Source organism: Stegostoma tigrinum, chromosome 13, assembly GCF_030684315.1.
Source record: "Stegostoma tigrinum isolate sSteTig4 chromosome 13, sSteTig4.hap1, whole genome shotgun sequence".
Lineage (NCBI taxonomy): Eukaryota > Metazoa > Chordata > Chondrichthyes > Orectolobiformes > Stegostomatidae > Stegostoma > Stegostoma tigrinum.
In genome coordinates, this window is record NC_081366.1 from 42,663,638 (window position 1) to 42,681,685 (window position 18,048).

Here is an 18,048-nt window from a genome sequence, read left to right on the forward strand (position 1 = left end):
TCACACCATTAACATTAACAAACCCTCACATGTAAACAGGAGCACAGAAAGGTAGCAGGTTTTAATGTCACTGTCCATCTGTTGATACATTCATGGTTTACCACAGCATGATTGGGTCCCCCACACACAGCGGCTGCTGTCAAGTTAACACAATTGCTAACAGATAATACAATAGCAATCGCTGGCATTATGCCCGAATCTGTTATTGGTTTGCAAGAAAGAACGCGTCACAGAAATTTGTCTTCTTGGTTGAACCTGAGTCAGAAATGTTTAAGACCTATTCATTATCTGATCAGATTGCTTATTTGTAAAACATACATTACAGTGCTAAAAGCACATAAGTTGGGAATGCTATAAATGTAGACAGCTAATTAAATATGTTATGTCTAGATCTGTTGATTTCTGAAATGTGAAAGAGCCTGGAAACTGTATGAGAGGAATAAATCATGACATGATCAACATTATTCCAATATTTTAGTAATTTATTTAGAGGTTGCATTCCTGGGGCAATTAAGTTCTGTCCAATTTTATCAAGTAAATGTGTCATACAGGAGATATTTCCCACTTTCACCAATGCTGAAAATAATTAGCAATAGCAGAACCTTCTGTAATTATTGAACACACAAAAAAAATCTTAGTGAAAAAGTGTTTTCCACTTTTTCTGTGCTTTGTTCCAACCTGTGATTGACATGAACACTTACTGACAATACAATAAGTTGTATTGGCCTGATACAATACTACTGTGGAAAGGAATTTTGTGATTGCACCACTCCATATTTCATACAGTATTTTCTGTATCTCTTGAATACTGAATCAAGGCTTATCTTTCACTTGTCATTTGCCTGGCAGCATAGATTTGAGCTTTATTCTTGCTTGTTATGTTTGCTTATTCAAGACACTAATGATGTCAAACTTACTCCAAAACTGTATTAAAATACTGTGGACCTAATACAAGACAATTATAAATTCTATCTGAGCAATGGTGCCACTTCATTCTGACCTTTTTTGCCTCTACAGCACAACTTATCCTGCCCTGCTGAGATTGCGAGGCATGTGAACATGACAGTACATGCATATGAAATGCTGTGTTGTTCAGAAGCTCTTTGGAATTTAGAATAGGAATTTTCTTTTCCCTGATGCTGGTTTTCAAGACAATACCTGTTTTAAAATGTACAACATTTGTATTCTGTTGGAAACCAGATATGCTCATGCATTAAGTCTTGGCCATATATTTATCTGTATTAATTATCAGTGTTCAGAATCAAACATTCCAGATAATCATGTAATTAAATAAATTACATTAAAGTACACTAACAAGCCAATATCAAATTTACTCAACTGAAACTGCTGTGGCATATTAGTAAGCTACTTAAAATCAAATTACAGATACAAGCAGGCCTGATTTTAACAAGAAGGACAAGATATATTGCATACCGTAATAGTTGCAAATATCAATCAGTTAATGAGATAATAATGAAATTCAACCAGCTAACAAAGAAAAAGAACTGCAACCAGGAGGTGATTTAAAAAAATGTATTCTTAGATTATCTGCAAAGTAGATCCTAAAAGCATTGATGCTAGATTAATTAGGAGTGGTGGCATAAATAGGGTGAACTGCCAATTTACTATAATTATCCTTATTGCGAAGTCTAGTACAAATAAGCAGAATAATTCTGGAGCGGCAGCCAGCCTGGTATTTCTATTCATTGAACGTTTCGCTGCGATTTTTCAGAGATCTGAATCTGAACTTAGAGTCTTGTTCCTCTCCCTTATGGCTATTTGAAGGTCACTGAATATCAGATGAAATGTGTCTTTTTCTGTTCCAGGCAAATTAGGTTTTCACAATTTAAGTTTGCTTGAGGATCATTGTTTGATATGGAATTTTAACAAGTGTAGCATGACTTCCAAAATAATAAACTTGTCAGCAAAGTCAAAAACAATTAAATGAAAGAATCAGTGGAAGCCTGGTTGGAAAATTGGTCAGGGGACATAAAACAGAGTCGTGACCAATTCTTGATTCTCAGACTGACCAAAGAATACGGTGGCATTATTCAGGGACTGATGCTCGGGCCTTTTGAACAGACCTCTCAATGTAAATGTTGATCTCTCTTTCTCTCTCTCTCTCTCTCTCTCTCTCTCTCTCTCTCTCTCTCCCCTCCTCCTCCTTCTCTGTGGCTGTAACACTGTATTCTGAACTCTGTTCTGCTATCCTGATACACTTTATATGGAACGATCTTCCTGTATAGCATGCAAAACAATACTTTTCACTGTATCACAGTTTATGTAACAATAATAAATGAAACTCACAGTAGGGCCATTGTTTGATAAATACATTATTTATCTGAATCTTGATTTGGGGGACATAGTTTAAAATCTTACAGATGATATAAATTTTGGAAGTTTAAAAAAAATAGTGAGATGGGTATTGGTAGAAATTAAAAAGGACATTATCAGCCTGTTGAAATAGGCCAATGTTTGGCAGATGAAAACTAGCCATCATATCAAAACACTGCACTCTAAACCTCTTAACCATTCAGCTGTGATGTGAATTCACTCAGCTATCTTCTCAAATTTTTTTAGCTGTATTCAGTCTCCTATGTGTCCTTTCTGTCACCTGCTCACGCTGAGACTGTACAATACAAAAGCCGAGAGATTACAATAAACCTTTGTAAATTATTGGTTGGACCTCACTTGATGGAATTTAATGATCTCCTTGAAGGTGAGTTCTGAGGTATGAAGGGGCTGATTGATCAAGCACAGTTGTGCTCACCCAGCTGGTTCCTCAATCAAAGGCATACAGGGCAAGATTGAAGGGACTTCTATCAGGAAATGGGGGGCAGCGTGTATTCAGTTAGCAACCAACCCCTGTAGCCCTTTCTTCCAGCACCCTTTTCCCCACAAACCTGCCCTGATCCCCTTGCCAGCAACACCCACATGCAAGCAACAAATGTCATCACTTACATTTCGTCAAGGATGTCGTATTGAACTGTGGTGAAGACCCAAATGTGCTACCAGCAGCAGCTACTACCTCTGATTGGCCAGCAGCTCTCAGGGTCAGCATTTCTGCCCTGCCTGAGCAAAGAACTAATAGATTTGGCAGCAGCTTTCTCATTGACAGTTAGGGACTTAATTCTCCCAGGGTTCCTACAGACTGGGTCAGATGGGGGACCTGTAAGTTTTGGTGACAGATGATGGACCTCCTGTTACACTCATTAATTTCAGCACCTTGAATTCAATTCTGAGCACTGCACTTTAGAAAGGATGCCCAGGCCTTGAAAAACATACAGAGATTTGCTGGAATGGCACTAGAATTTGTGACTGTTGTTGCCTGGAGCACTAGAAAAAACTAATAACATTTTCTTTAGAGCAAAGGAGGTTAAGAGGACATTAATTGGTGGAGTTAATACACAGATGTACTTTGATCAGCAAACAGTTTCTTCTGTCAATTCTAGGATTGTAAGGAACTAGAGAACTCAGATTTGAGATAATTGGCAAAAGAACCTGGGCAGAAATCTGAATTTCTTTGCAGAATCACAGTACTGTTCGTGCTCAGGAGGAGTCTGTTTGCCTCATTTGTCTACACAGCCATTCAATGTGAGCAACTTGCCTTGGGGTCTTTTACGCAGAAATGTGTCATGATCTGCAATGCACTGTTGAAGGATAGTGGAATCAGATTTAATAATAATTTTCAAAAAGGAATAGATACATGTTTGAAAAGAAAACATTTTCAGCATTATGAGGAAAATAACAGGCACAGGAAAATTGGCCAGCTTATTCAATGAGCATACAAAAGCAGATCAGAAATAGAAGTGCATACTAAAATAAAAGTTGGAACCTGTTCCCTGCTCTTCTAACACTGTCTTCAGTGACAGTTTTTGGATATGGGCCTGAAAGAGTTAATAGCCAGTTGAGTACAGTATGCGCTACTCACTGTGATGTCATGAGGACTGAATCCAAGGAAAGAAGGGACTGATAGGAGATAGACCTGTGGCTAGTTTGCTTCTGACAGTCTCTGTAGTAATGTAGGTCATATTCAAGTAATCTGAAACTAGTTGCAATAACGCAATAAGCTTCAGATTGTTTCCTGTGTAAGACTCTTTAGAATTAAAATTTTGAACTAGATTTATTGTCACAGGAGTATTGTCACTCAAATGAATACAGTCAAAAGTTTGTAAGTCACCACTTACAGGACCATCTTAACTAAGGCACCTAGGCACAGCTTCTTCAAGTTACAAGATCTTAGAAGAGTAGAGAAATAAAAGCTCCAGCAATGCAGAAATGAAAGTTCAGAACAATGGTCTTCTAATCTAGACCATGCTGGCAGCTAACCTCCAATCTGCACTGGGCCTTGGCTTCAGACTGCATTGGGCTTCACCTCGAGGTTCATGAAGACTCATGAAGGTTCTCGAGACTCTGGAACCACTTTGAGATTCTAAGTCCACTTCCACACAAAAGTTCCAGTTAGGTCAGAAAAATGGTGATCCTCATTCTTGCGAAACCAGTTTATGGCTTGTAGGATCCCATATATGTAACAAAGACCTGTTTCCTTCTCGTAAGCAGTCCATATTTTATCTTGACTTGTATTATAAACATATATTACTAATCCTCACGAATATTGTTTGTATCTGTTGTCATGTGCTGCTTCCTCCTGGACTTTGTCCTAAGTTTCGCTTAAGCATTTTGTTAATGTCCATTTGTTAGCTGCTGATCTGAGCCAGAGATGAGACTATTTCCAGGAATTGACCAAGATTGACGAATGACACCAATGTTCTCTTTTCTACAGTACAAAATGACAACAAAATGTCTCCTGAGATCCATGAAGTCATCTCTCCTCCATATTTAAAAGGGTTTCTGTAACATTTTGCAAATTACACAACCTAGTCATCTCAAGCGATGGTTGTTAGTGATTATATTATTCGAAAAGTAAACAAATACTCTCGCTATTAATCCAGATCGTGTCATTTCAAATCACAACAGTGCAGTTCATAAATCTGGAAATAAAAAGCTGGAATCATTAAAAGTTGCCTTGAAGCATCAGCATTTCCTTAAAATTTAAACTAGACATTTGAATATCCTTTCAGGAAGGAAACATTCCTGAACTTAGCCAACCAGGCCACAATATGAGTCTTAACTGCTCTCTGAAATGTCTTCGTAAGCCATTTAGTTGTATTTAGAGAAGAGGAATTATTGCTGAACTTTCCAGGGCCATCCATAGAACAAGAACAAATTAAAAACAGATAATATGATGAAGTGAAATTTAAAAAATGAAAATGAAACCTGAATAATATGATTTAAATTAATCCGATAAGTATGCTGGAGCCTAACGCTGTTGCTAAAAGTGACAATGTATTGCTTGTAGGAATAGATAAAAGAATTATCAAAGATAACAATGATGAAGATGTCTAAATTTGAAAATATCATGTACATATCAGATTATTGATCTGCAATGCAGCTATCTTACTGTTGGGTAATGGTTTATGGATTACTAGGACATTGACTTTTGAATTGATTATTTTCATAAGTGTGAATTGGATGGTGTTGTAAAAATATGCCAGCCAGCGACAAAGGATCCATAGTTGTTGTTCCTGGCAATGCTCAGATACAGTGAAGTTTGGAGAAAAGAGTCAAAATTAACAGACAAAATGCAAAAATGGGGATGTGACTTGTGGGCTTTTAAAACAAGCTATTTGTAGTATATGGTAGTCACTAACAAGGTTTGCATTTATTGCCCATCTTAGTTCTGTTTGAGAATTTGTTGGTCAGTCTCCTTGAAACAATGCAGTCCATTAAATAAAGGTAAAAACAAAGTATCATTAGGTAAGTAATGTCAGAATTTGATGACGGAATGATGATGGGTGTTCATGTTGACTTGGAAGGAAAATGAAAATGTTGGTGTTTCCATGCAGTAACTACCCTTGTTCTTCTAGGTGGTGGTTTGGAAGATGTTGTAAAGGAAGACTTGATGAAATTACTGTCATTGCATGCTGCAGATGGCTCATCCTGCAGCCACAAGACAATGGTCGTGGAAAAAAGTAATTATAAGACCATAAGAAATAGGAACAGGAGTAGGGTGTTTGGCCCCTCAAGCTAGCTTAGTATTCATTAGGATCTAACTGTCATAACATGCAGTTTATTTGAATTAAATTATTCATGTGAAGAGTTTCTTCCCTGAAAGCTATTATGATGCACTATATCGCATTCATAAACTCAGAAAAGCAATTCTGGGTGTGAGTCCTAGAAATAAACGACTAACTACTGCAGTATAGTTCATAACATCAACACAATACTGTAAGCATATGAAGTGGACACCCTTATAAAGAGGTAATGGGAACTGCAGATGCTGGAGAATCCAAGATAACAAAATGTGGAGCTGGATGAACACAGCAGGCCAAGCTGCATCTTAGGAGCACAAAAGCTGACGTTTTGGGCCTAGATAAAGAAGTTGATTCATTGTTAAGGCAGTGTTGCTACATCCTTGGCATGTTGAAGGTGAACTCTGCATCTCTGGACTCCAACATGGATATCCAGGACTTTCCGAATTGTGCTTATGTGTTGCAGGCTGCACTATTGCTTTATACAGAACCATTGTTAAAAATTCCACGTGAACGAGTATTCTACAGAAATCAAGAACATAAGCAAATGAAAGAATCTGTGGCTGTTGATAAAAGAGGAGAGCGTAATCTTTAACTGATAGCAAGTGACATTCAGTGTCCTTCTATTCGCTCTTGTAACTGGAAAATGTACTGACATTTGTGACATTTTTACACTTTATTTAACAAAATTGTTTCCATCAGTAATCATTTTCCTATGTGTGAAAACAGCACAAGCTCCTTAATAATGCAAACATCTTTGAAATCTTTCCAAGAATAATGTTAACACATGATGGCACATACACACTTGATGGGGTTTTATTAAGCAAACCAAAGCATGAATCCAGGTCACTTTTGGAAATGTCAATTGTTATTAATTAATTAGTTTCTTCCAGATTCTGTTCCTCATGAACGCCTTATTGCAGGGTGAAGTTTCTTATATTTCAAACTTTGCGTCCATTTTATCTTCCAGCCCTATGTTCTGTTTTTAAATTCATAAACCCACTCCGCTTTACTATAGCGTTACTAATTTTATGAATGGTAGCATATCTCCTTGTGAAAATAAGGTTGGATCTGAAAGTATTTTTTGTGTCTTTGACACAGACTTTCATTGAGTTTCCATTGTTGTAGTCAGACTCCTGGCACATTAAGGTAGATTTTGATTTTGTGCATAGGTAAATTGGTTATTGTAATTTGTAGCCTGTTTGATTTGATTGGTCAGCTGATTTTTGTTTAATGTTCCCATTGATAGAAGCAAAGGAGAAACAAAAATAACCAAATGTATACAGAGATGAAAGGATTGAGAAAAATATATAAAAATTTGGAACGTAAATAACAACTTGGATTTGATGGATCATGGATTGCTTTGTCATTATGATTGAGACAATCTGATCATCTGTCTCTGCCATTTGGTACAATTCTCTGGTTCATTGGTTCTTCCTCTTCGTGTACTGCAACAGTGCCGTACAAATCCTTTTTCGTCACAGTTCCCTTTAAAAGTTATCTTTTACCCCTTCTGTCACTGCAAGCTATTGTCCAACCTTCTCTTCCATTCCAAGATCCCTAAATGCATTGGCTCCATTGAGATCTGTGGACATCTTTCCCAGCTTTCCAGGTTTGAATCACTCCAAGAAGCTTCTACCCCTGTCATAGTTCTAGATCAAATCTTTTGAAAGGCAAAAATTAAACCCATTGTAGCTTTGGCAAAGATCAGCTATTGCTGTTCATTTTTATCAAACTGCCGACACTCTTTGGCATAGTTGTGCACACTATCCTCTCCAACGCCTCACCATTGTTATCAAGTTCTGTGAGACTGCTCTGATCAGCTTCTATGACGAATGATAGCCAGAGAGCCGTTCATAATGGTTTCTCATCCGGCTCCCACATCACAACTTAATTGTCACCAAGAATCTACGTTTTTGCCTCTCTTACTGTTGTCTGCATGTTGCCATTTGGACACATCTTCTGAAAGTACAGTCAGTTGCTATAGGTGCATATCATCACCACCCCTCTGATATGGCCAATTGTGCATCAGCGAAATGACTCCCTTCTTTTTAAATCACACTGGTACCCGCAACAAATATTTTTAATTATTTTTAGCATGCAGCTTCATCACTAAAATGTAGTTCTCTACTTAAAAATTAAGGAGAAAATAATAACGCTCTCAATTACAGGGAAGAGGAATTTTACTATGTGCTAATCCTGAGAAAAGAAACTTAAAGATATCATGTCAAGCACACAACATGTCCATCCTGGGTCTCCTGCAGTGCCACAACGATGCCACCTGAAAGTTGATTGAACAGCACCTCATATTTCGCTTGGGAACCCTGCAGTCCTGTGGTATCAATGTGGGTTTCACAAGCTTCAAAATCTCCCCTCCCCCGATTGCATCTCAAAACCCACCTTGCCCCCGTCTCCCTAACCTGTCCTCCCACCTATCCCCTTCTCCCACCTCAAGCCCCACCCCCATCTCCTACTTACTAGCCTCATCCCGCCCCCTTGACCTGTCCGTCCTCCGTGGACTGACCTATCCCCTCCCTACCTCCCCCTCACACTCACCTTTACTGGCTCCACCCCCATTTCTTTGACCTGTCTGTCTCCTCTCCACCTATCTTCTCCTTTATCCATCTTCTATCTGCCTCCCTCCATCTCCCTATTTATTTCAGAATCCCCTTTGCCTCCCCCATTTCTGAAGAAGGGTCTAGACCTGAAACGTCAGCTTTCCTGCTCCTCTGATGCTGCTTGGCCTGCTGTGTTCATCCAGCTCTACACCTTGTTGTCTCTCTTCTATTATTAAAGATGGTAGTGTTTAGTGCAAAAAGGAAGAAGAAGAACAGTTCAAAGTTTTGAAGACCTTGGAGTCCTGAGGTGTTAGATGTTAACCTGAAGCACAGTTGTTTAACTGAAATTGTATCCTTAGCAGTCGAATTCTGGTTGCCCTTTTATAGGATGTTGTTAAACTTGAGAAGATGCAGAAAGATTTACAAGGATGTTGCCAGGACTGGACTGTTTGATTTATAGTCAGAAGCTGAATAGGCTGGGGCTTTCTTTCCCTGGAGCTTTGGAAGGTGAGGGCGACCTTATAGAAGTTTATTAAATCCTGAGGGGCAAGAATAGGGTGAAAAGCCAAGGTCTTTTTTCCTCAGGTGGAGAAGTCCAAAACTAGACGGCATTGGTTTACAGTGAGAGAGGAAAAATTTAAAAAGGTCCTGAAGGGTACCTTTATCATGCAGAGGGTGGGGCATGTGTGGAATGAGCTGCTAGAGGAAGTTGTGGAGGTGGGTAAATTACAACATTTAAAAGGTATCTGGACAGATGTACGAATAGGAAGGGTTGACAGGGGTTTATGGGCCAAATTTTGGCAAATTGTACCAGGTCAGTGTGGATGAGTTGGACCAAAGGATTTGTTTCTGTGCTGAATAACTCTGTGACTGTATGAATATTATAGACATCTCTGAGTTCCTAGTGAATGGATGTTTCTCCAGTTTCGTTGTCAATGGGAGTTGTCTTTTGAGAGGCTAAGAGAAAGCAGGGAGAGAGAGAGTTTTTAATTTGTGTTACACATCTATTTTTCACTCATGGCTCTGCCCAAAAACACTTACTTCAAATAAAACCCATTTGTATATTCTCACCATGGTTACTGAGTCGCCCTATTGGAATTTTTGCTTTTCATTGCCCCCTCCCTCAAAAGTCTGCTGCTGTGACTCCATTAGCCTAACCTTCAACCTAGCCTGCCAGTGCATTTTACCTAGCTATGCTTTCATAATTGCCACTATTTATATTATAAATACCAGTCTTGGGGCTACTTCTCCACCCTCATACTGAATGTAAAATGCAGTCATGTTATTATCTCTGCGACCTAGGGTTGCCTTCACTATGAGCTAAAAATTAATTAGCCTCATCAATTTGCATTATATCAAGTTTGGCAAAGCCTGCTGGTCAGCTCTTGAACATGCTTGTCTGAGAAACTACCTTTAAAATATTCCATAAACTCCTCATCTTGGCCATCTTTGCCCATTTAATTTTTTCATTATTCATAGATGAAAATTTCTGATGAATATTACCATATCTTTCTGGCAAGTTGCCATTATTTTCTCTTTTATGTTCCATCCTACAACGTGGTTATTTTCAGAGAGTCTGTACATCACTCCCACAAGTGACTTCTTGCCTTTATCATCTATTCCCAAACCATTACGAGATCTAGGTTCTCCTAAACTTCTCCCTTTTGTACTAATACTGTCATTAATTAATGTAATTAAATAACAAGCTGTCATTGTCTCTCCATCTGTCTTTACCCCTTTCATGCATTACATAATACTTATGTCTTTCAACAAGTTTTCGATCATCTGCCCTTGTATCCTATATGGGCCAGTGTCAAATTGTGCATTATAATGCACCTTCGAAGCAATTTGGGACATCTTACAAAGATAAATGTGTTATATAAACACAAATTGTCATTTCCATCCTGTACTAAATACTGTAGGAGATATCACATGGCTTAAAAAGCCACAATATTAAGGATGATAAATGCATGGTAAAGAAAGGGATATTGGTGATTTGTGTGATTTGTATGAGGTATCTTTGCTACGTTTTATGAGAGGTAATAATTTACAAGGTTAACTAAATTGGAGTCAGGTAAAGAAGGTTAGCATTGAGGAACCTAGTGTGAATGTAGCCAAAGTGGCATAATATATGTTTTATAAATTGGGTGAGCTAGGGGAGGGTTTCTGGCAGCTCAGAGGTGATGTTATTGAGCAAGGCAATGGGTGTACATGGAGACAGTATAATTTACATACCCCAGTTTACTAAAATAGATGACAAAGCACAAATCCAAGCAGAGGACTGTCACTTGGGCACAATAATAAAACAGGTGGAAATAAACTGGCTCATGACAGGAACATGTAAATCACTGTGAATAATTCAATACAAGATCTTGTTTTTGCATCTATTGTACATGAAACAAGAACAGAAACATAAAACAAAATGCTTTAGTCCTGCTGAGCAAGATAATAGATCCTGCCACCCACCACTGACCACCCATTAATAGCCACAACAGCATTGTTCCAGATTACCCATCAGTGAATGTTTTTATTACTGAACCTCTTCACAGTTCTCTGTCAATTGAATATTTTCATCTACTGTCAACTCACTGTGTTCACTGAGTGTGTTGAAAGACGTAAATATTATGTAATGCATGAAAGGGGTAAAGACAGATGGAGAGACAATGAGAGCTTGTTATTTAATTACATTAATTAATGACAGTATTAGTACAAAAGGGAGAAGTTTAGGAGAACCTAGATCTCGTAATGGTTTAAACTGTTGATGTCCTTATACACCTCCACTAAACAGGTTTATAGCTTTTGAATGGAATAAATCTCAAAGTCAACATAACAGATGTGGAGGAAATTTGTTCGACAGTTTCTTCATTGAGAGCACCAAAGCAGTATTTGAGCTATTCTGTTTTCTTTTATGTCTCATCCTTGTTTACCTAGTAGTATAATTGCCTGAGAGTTAGAAAACCATGGAATGTTGCTGCTTTCTGGGATTTTAGCATGTTGTCTAACATGGCAGTGTACGTCCATATTAAGGGAGGTGCAATTCTTGAGAAGAGTCACGCTATTCTGGTAATTCAGCTGGATAAGGTTTCCTAGATCTATTTGAAAAAGAGCAGGTCTGTCTTTAGATATTGTGATTGATGATACTCCCTCAATCAACATCAAAACAGGTTAACTTTTTATGGTATCTTATGTAATTGCCATCACTTTCCCTATATGTCACTGAACCTGAGAGTAAGTTATTGTATGCAGAGTGCTCTGGAAAGATTCAGCAAAATATAATAATGCATATTGTAAATGCCAGTTTTCCATCAACTTTCTTCATATTTGCTTTTGAAGCATTTGTATTGGAGCAGAGACTCAAGAACTAAGAAATGCATAATGCTGAGTGTTATGAACTTTTCAGAATTAACAGGTCTTGGTTCTGTGCTATACTAAGTACTATAGGAGAAATCACATGGGGTCAGAGCTGCATATTTTTGAAATCTTAGTCTGATTTGAAGCTGATTGAACAAGTTTTCCAAGATATTTGAAAGGAGCTTGGGTTTTAATTGTGCACATACTTTTCACCAGGTTACACAGCTGACAAACACTGGAGGCAATAACCATATTCATAAGTTGATATATTAGTAAGTTATGGCAGTTGCCCATTAATTGGGTAATGCTAAGATTACTTCCAAACTTAACAAGAAGGATCAGTATAACTTTCTGCACAAATATTTTGTATGTAACAACAACTTAAATTATAGTAGCACTATTAGTGCAACAAAACAACTCAACGGTCTTCACAGGAACATTAATAAATCACATAAGGCATAAAGCCTCAGATTAGTAAAGTGGGTTTTAAGGAGTCTCCTAGATGAAGATTGGGCCTACTCAGACAGCCGATAGTGGAACAACATTGAGAGTGCAAATGCAGATCCTATTACAGACCATTGGGGTAGCTTGTATAAAAAGGTAGAGAACATTGGCATGGTTCTTAATGAATTGCATCTGTTTACACAAAAGAGATGGACAGTATGAACTTGATCATCAGAGGTGAGTGCCCAGATGCTCATGAGCTCTGGGGATAAGTCAAACTGTGTACTTCAACAACAAATCTCAGCAGGTCTGGCAGCATCTGTGGAGAGAAATCAGACTTAACGTTTCGGATCCAGTGACCCTTCTTCAGAACCCCTCCTTCAGAACCGTGCACTGCCACACTGTGTGAAATCTACATTAACCCCTAGGTGTGACTTTGTCTGGGGCTTTTGTCTTTTCAGGCAGGGGACAGGTGACAGCGTATTTTGCGAACAGCAATGATGGATAAGGAATCTGGGTATGGAGATCAACAATTATTAGGCTTATCTTAATTCTCAAACACAGCAATCCAGCTCCCATCATTTATTAAAGGCCCTTAACCTCATATCTCCACCCACTCCCGTGCTAGTCTGCCCCCTTCCAGATCACCCATGTTACCTCACATTATGATGCTATCATCATGTGATGTCATTTGTTCACACATAAAAACCATACCACTCCTAGGGGCCCCAATTATCTTCCAAAACTACTCACCCAGTATATACTATCCCATGCAGTTGGAATGGGAATTACTTGTAAATTATGGAGGAGAAAAAAAACCCACTAACAATGCAATACATAATCAATAACACTTTCATTAATACTGAAAAGAAAGAAAGGACTTTCTTTGCACCGAAATAATCCAGAAAATGTGTTTTTGGTTTGTGAACTAACAAGAAACCACAAAGGCATATTCAGTGATTAAAGACTCTTAAATGTTTCCATTACGTTTATCTCAATGGATTACCCACTGAGGAAGCTTTTGAAACTCAGCCAAGCATTCATTAATGACATGACATTTTTTTTGTTTAAACAACCTTCCAGCTACATTGTCTGAATCTAACCGAACAGAATGGTTTCCCACTATCATTTTAAATCAGAGCTTAATCTATGTAAGGGAGCTACTGCAAAAAAAATCTTCATTGCTTGAGCTCTTGGATGGTTTAAATCATAGAACAAAACACAAAACCAGAGCCCAAAGAGACATTTTATTAACATTTGTACATTTGAGATCATTGGAAAAGTACTACAGCGGGTATTATTAATTATACAATGGTAGTCAATGTCAGGTCAACATACATTTGTAGGACAGATCCCTATGAAATCTCATTTCATTAAAAGTACCTCTAAATTGTAGCATCTATGAATGTCGATTGAACGTGCAAAAACATTTTACAATTACATTTCATGAATGAACAACTCATCAGGCTCCCCTAAGTGGTTGCAAACTCTCCAAGAATGCGTGTTTTTATAAACACACATAGAAAGCCAAATGTGGATAAAAATGTAATGTTCCCTATGACATCACAATAGGATTCCAACTTCAGCTAATGATTTTTATTCATTCATGGATTGCGCATTGGTGGACAGAAAACATTTATTGTCCATCCTTATTTGACATTGAGAAGGTGGTGTTGAACTGACTTCTTGAACCGTTATGGTTTATTTGGTGTGAGAAGACCAGTCATATTATGAGGGAGAGAGTTCCAGGACTTTGAGCGAATGACTCTGAAGGAATGAGGATATATTTTCAGGTCAGTATGGTATGGTTTGGGTGGAATTTTCAGATGATGATGTTCTTATGTATTTATTGTCCTTCTCCTTCTGGATGGCAGTGATATTCAGTTTAGAACGTGGTGTTCGAGGACTATTGATGAATTTTTGTGGTGCATTCTGTAGATGGTTCACTGCTACTGTACATCAATGGTGGAGGGATTGAATATTTATGAATGTGGGCCAAATAGGCCGCTTTGTACTGAATAATGTCAAGTTTCTTGCCTGTTGCTGGATAGGCGTTTATTCAGACAAGTGAGACGTATTCCTCACCATCTGTACCATTCCTTGTAGACAGTGGACAGGCTTTGGGGAGTCAGAAAATGAGTTGGAGTCAGAAAATGAGTTGTTGCAGGATTCTGAATCTCTGGCATGCTATTTGTCGCCACAGTATTTAATTGGCTAATCAATGATAAACCCAAGGATGTTGAAAGCAAATCTGAGAGTGAAGTCTTGTTTGAGAGATCATAAGTTTAATGTTTGTGAATAGCTAGCAGGTGATTGGTCTGCGTAGGTTTCCAACAAAAGAACACTTGTTAATTGCACAAACAAAGCTTTACTAAAAGACCGCTTAGAAAACTCTTAACACAAAAAAAAGTTTCAACATGCTTACCACCAGCATGCTTTTGCAGATAACTCATTTCAGAAAAAAATGCCACTTACATCTCCACTCTTAAAATTTTCACTTAATTTCCTATTTCAGTTCTCCCTGTTGGATTCAGAGTCCATTTCACTGCCGCTTTCCAATTCTGCGGGCCTAAAACTCATTTCAGTTCTGATATCTTGAAAACCACTATATAGCTCTCAGATTAGAGACTTCACAAACTACAACCCTTCTGCTAGGGTAAGCATGGTTCTCCTGATCTGGAAAATTGATTCTTTATTTCCAGGAGGAAACTGTTCACATGATTATTTTGAACTGAATTCAAAGAAGAAATAATGACCCCTGGTCTGCTTTTGCTGCCTGTTATAAATTATCATGCTAGGCAGTTAATTTAAGCACATATCCTCTTCCAAATGATGCCTTTATGTCATTGTTCCAAATTACTTTCTGACCTCTTGGGGTTGGGGCAGGTGGTGGTGGGAAACAAAAAAGTGACCGTCACAGCACTCAAATCAAAATACAGCAAATATTGATTATGTAGACCTCTTGATCAACTGGTAACTCTTGGCCCCATAGGTGCCAGTAAATAAAATTATTGCTGTACATATATTTCTAGCTTAGAACGTCTATATTTGAAAATGATAACACTAAATTATACATATTGTGATAAAACTATAAGATATACGTTGTGTACTTTAATATCTTTTGACTGCAACTTCGTTTTTTGGAATTCTAAGTTAAACATCTGGTTTGGTCTATGTATTTGAAGTTATCATCCGTCTTTAAAAAGCTGCGTGAGAAGTGACCCAAAGCTAGACAACTACTCAGAGAACTTAGAGGGACAAGTTTTCAGACTCTGACATTCAGTTTGAGCTTGTGCTTGGAAGTTTCTCCAGAAAGAAGAATGCATCAAGCTTTAAAGTGCTGAGAAGCCTTTCAGGGCAGTAACAGGTCCAATTGCAATAAACACTAGATCATAGTGATAAGGTTTATCACAAAGCGTAATAGGTTTTGAGCAAGGGAGGAAAGTGGACAAAAAGAATGTTTGTGACAAGGTGCAAGACTGGGGAGATTCAATGATAGAAATCTTAACCTTGTAGGGCCAAAAGGAATGTTGCTCAGCAAAAAAAAACACAGAAAGATATAGAAGCTGTCTTGTTGTTGTAAATCACTCAGATACTCCTGAATTAAATTGATTGATTAACTGAAGTGTAAAACAGGAGAGATTATACAAAATGCCAAACTGGCTAATTACTGCCTCATTGTCCTCAATTGTCAACAGTGCTATCAAGTGGCATTCATTCAGTAATAACCTATTCACTAATGCTCAATTTGGGGCCCACCAGAGCTATTGAACCCTTGACATCACAATAACCATGGCACAGATAAGGGCAACAGAGCTGAACTTGAGATAAAATGAGAGTGACTTGCTCATGAAATCAAAGTACCATTTGACCGAGTGTGGCATTCAAGAGACCTAGTTGAACTCAACGAGAGACTCTTTGGGATAGCAAAAGGGTTTGAGGGAAGAGGGGGAGGAAGAATGTCTTCACTGGGTGGAGTTGTACCTAGCACAAAGACAGATGGTTTGTTGTTCTCGGTTGTCAGTCATCTCAGTCACAGACCATCACTTCAGGAGTTTCTCAGGGAAGTTGCCAAGAGTCTAACCATCTTCAGTTGCTTCACCAATGAACTTGCCACCGTCGTAAAGTTTGGAGTAGGGATGTTTGCTGATAGTGTTGCAATGTTTTGCACAATTTGTGACTCCTTACATACTTAAGCAGTCTATGTTCATTATGTGACCCAACTTGACACAACCAGAATTAGGCTGACAAATGGAAGTAATAATTGCACCATACAAATGCTAAGCATGACCATCTCCATCAATGGAAAATCTAGCCATTAACCCTTGGCATTTAGATACACTACCATTGTTGAATCTCCACGATCAACAGCCATTATCCAAAAATTAAAAGGCTAAGAATGAATCTGAATTTAAGAATTCTGCAACAAGTAATTTATCTCTTGATTCTTAAAAATCTGTCCACCAGGCAGAAATCTGCAGTGTGATGGAATACGCTAGCCAGCCAGGTTGAGCACTGTTCTAATTATAGACAATCTTGACACCATCCAGAACAAAGCAGCCCACTTGATTGCATCCACCACCTACAACATTCACTCCTTCACCACAGACACACAGCAGCCGTGTGTATCATCTACATGACACATTGCAACAACTCAGCAGGCTTCCTTTGTTGGGACATTCCCAGCCCACATTGCTACCACCTGGAAAGACAAATCACATTATTGTTTGTAATGTCTCAGGAGCACAAAAGCTGACGTTTCGGGCCTAGACCCTTCATCAGAGAGGGGGATGGGGAGAGGGAACTGGAATAAATAGGGAGAGAGGGGGAGGCGGACCGAAGATGGAGAGTAAAGAAGATAGGTGGATAGAGTATAGGTGGGGAGGTAGGGAGGGGATAGGTCAGTCCAGGGAAGACGGACAGGTCAAGGAGGTGGGATGAGGTTAGTAGGTAGATGGGGGTGCGGCTTGGGGTGGGAGGAAGGGATGGGTGAGAGGAAGAACCGGTTAGGGAGGCAGAGACAGGTTGGACTGGTTTTGGGATGCAGTGGGTGGGGGGGGAGAGCTGGGCTGGTTGTGTGGTGCAGTGGGGGGAGGGGACGAACTGGGCTGGTTTAGGGATGCAGTAGGGGAAGGGGAGATTTTGAAACTGGTGAAGTCCACATTGATACCATATGGCTGCAGGGTTCGCAGGCGGAATATGAGTTGCTGTTCCTGCAACCTTCAGGTGGCGTCATTGTGGCACTGCAGGAGGCCCATGATGGACATGTCCACACACACTCTCTCATGTGCAACATCTGCTTGATGTGGAAAGTCTTCCTGGGGCCTGGGCTGGTCTTCCTGTTATAGGAAAGATGTTGTTAGACTTGAAAAGGTGCAGAAAAAAAATTACAAGAATATTGTCGGGGTTAGAGGGTTTCAGCAATAGGGATAGGCTGGGGCTAAATTCCCTGAAGTATCACAGGCTGAGAGGTCACCTTATCGAGGTTTACAAAATTGTGCAGGGCGTAAATTGGGTGAATAGCCAAGGCCTTTTTTCCCAGGGTAGGGGAGTTCAAAACTAGAGGGCACAGGTTTAAGGTGAGAGGGTAGAGATTTAAAAGG

General features: G+C 38.9%; 1 protein-coding gene across 3 annotated transcripts in view; it reads left to right on the forward strand.

Moving 5' to 3' along the window:
* The window catches only part of LOC125458525 (glutamate receptor ionotropic, delta-2-like), a 496,301-nt gene that overhangs the window by 139,436 nt on the left and 338,817 nt on the right, over positions 1 to 18,048 (forward strand). The gene's annotated exons all lie outside the window — the stretch shown is intronic.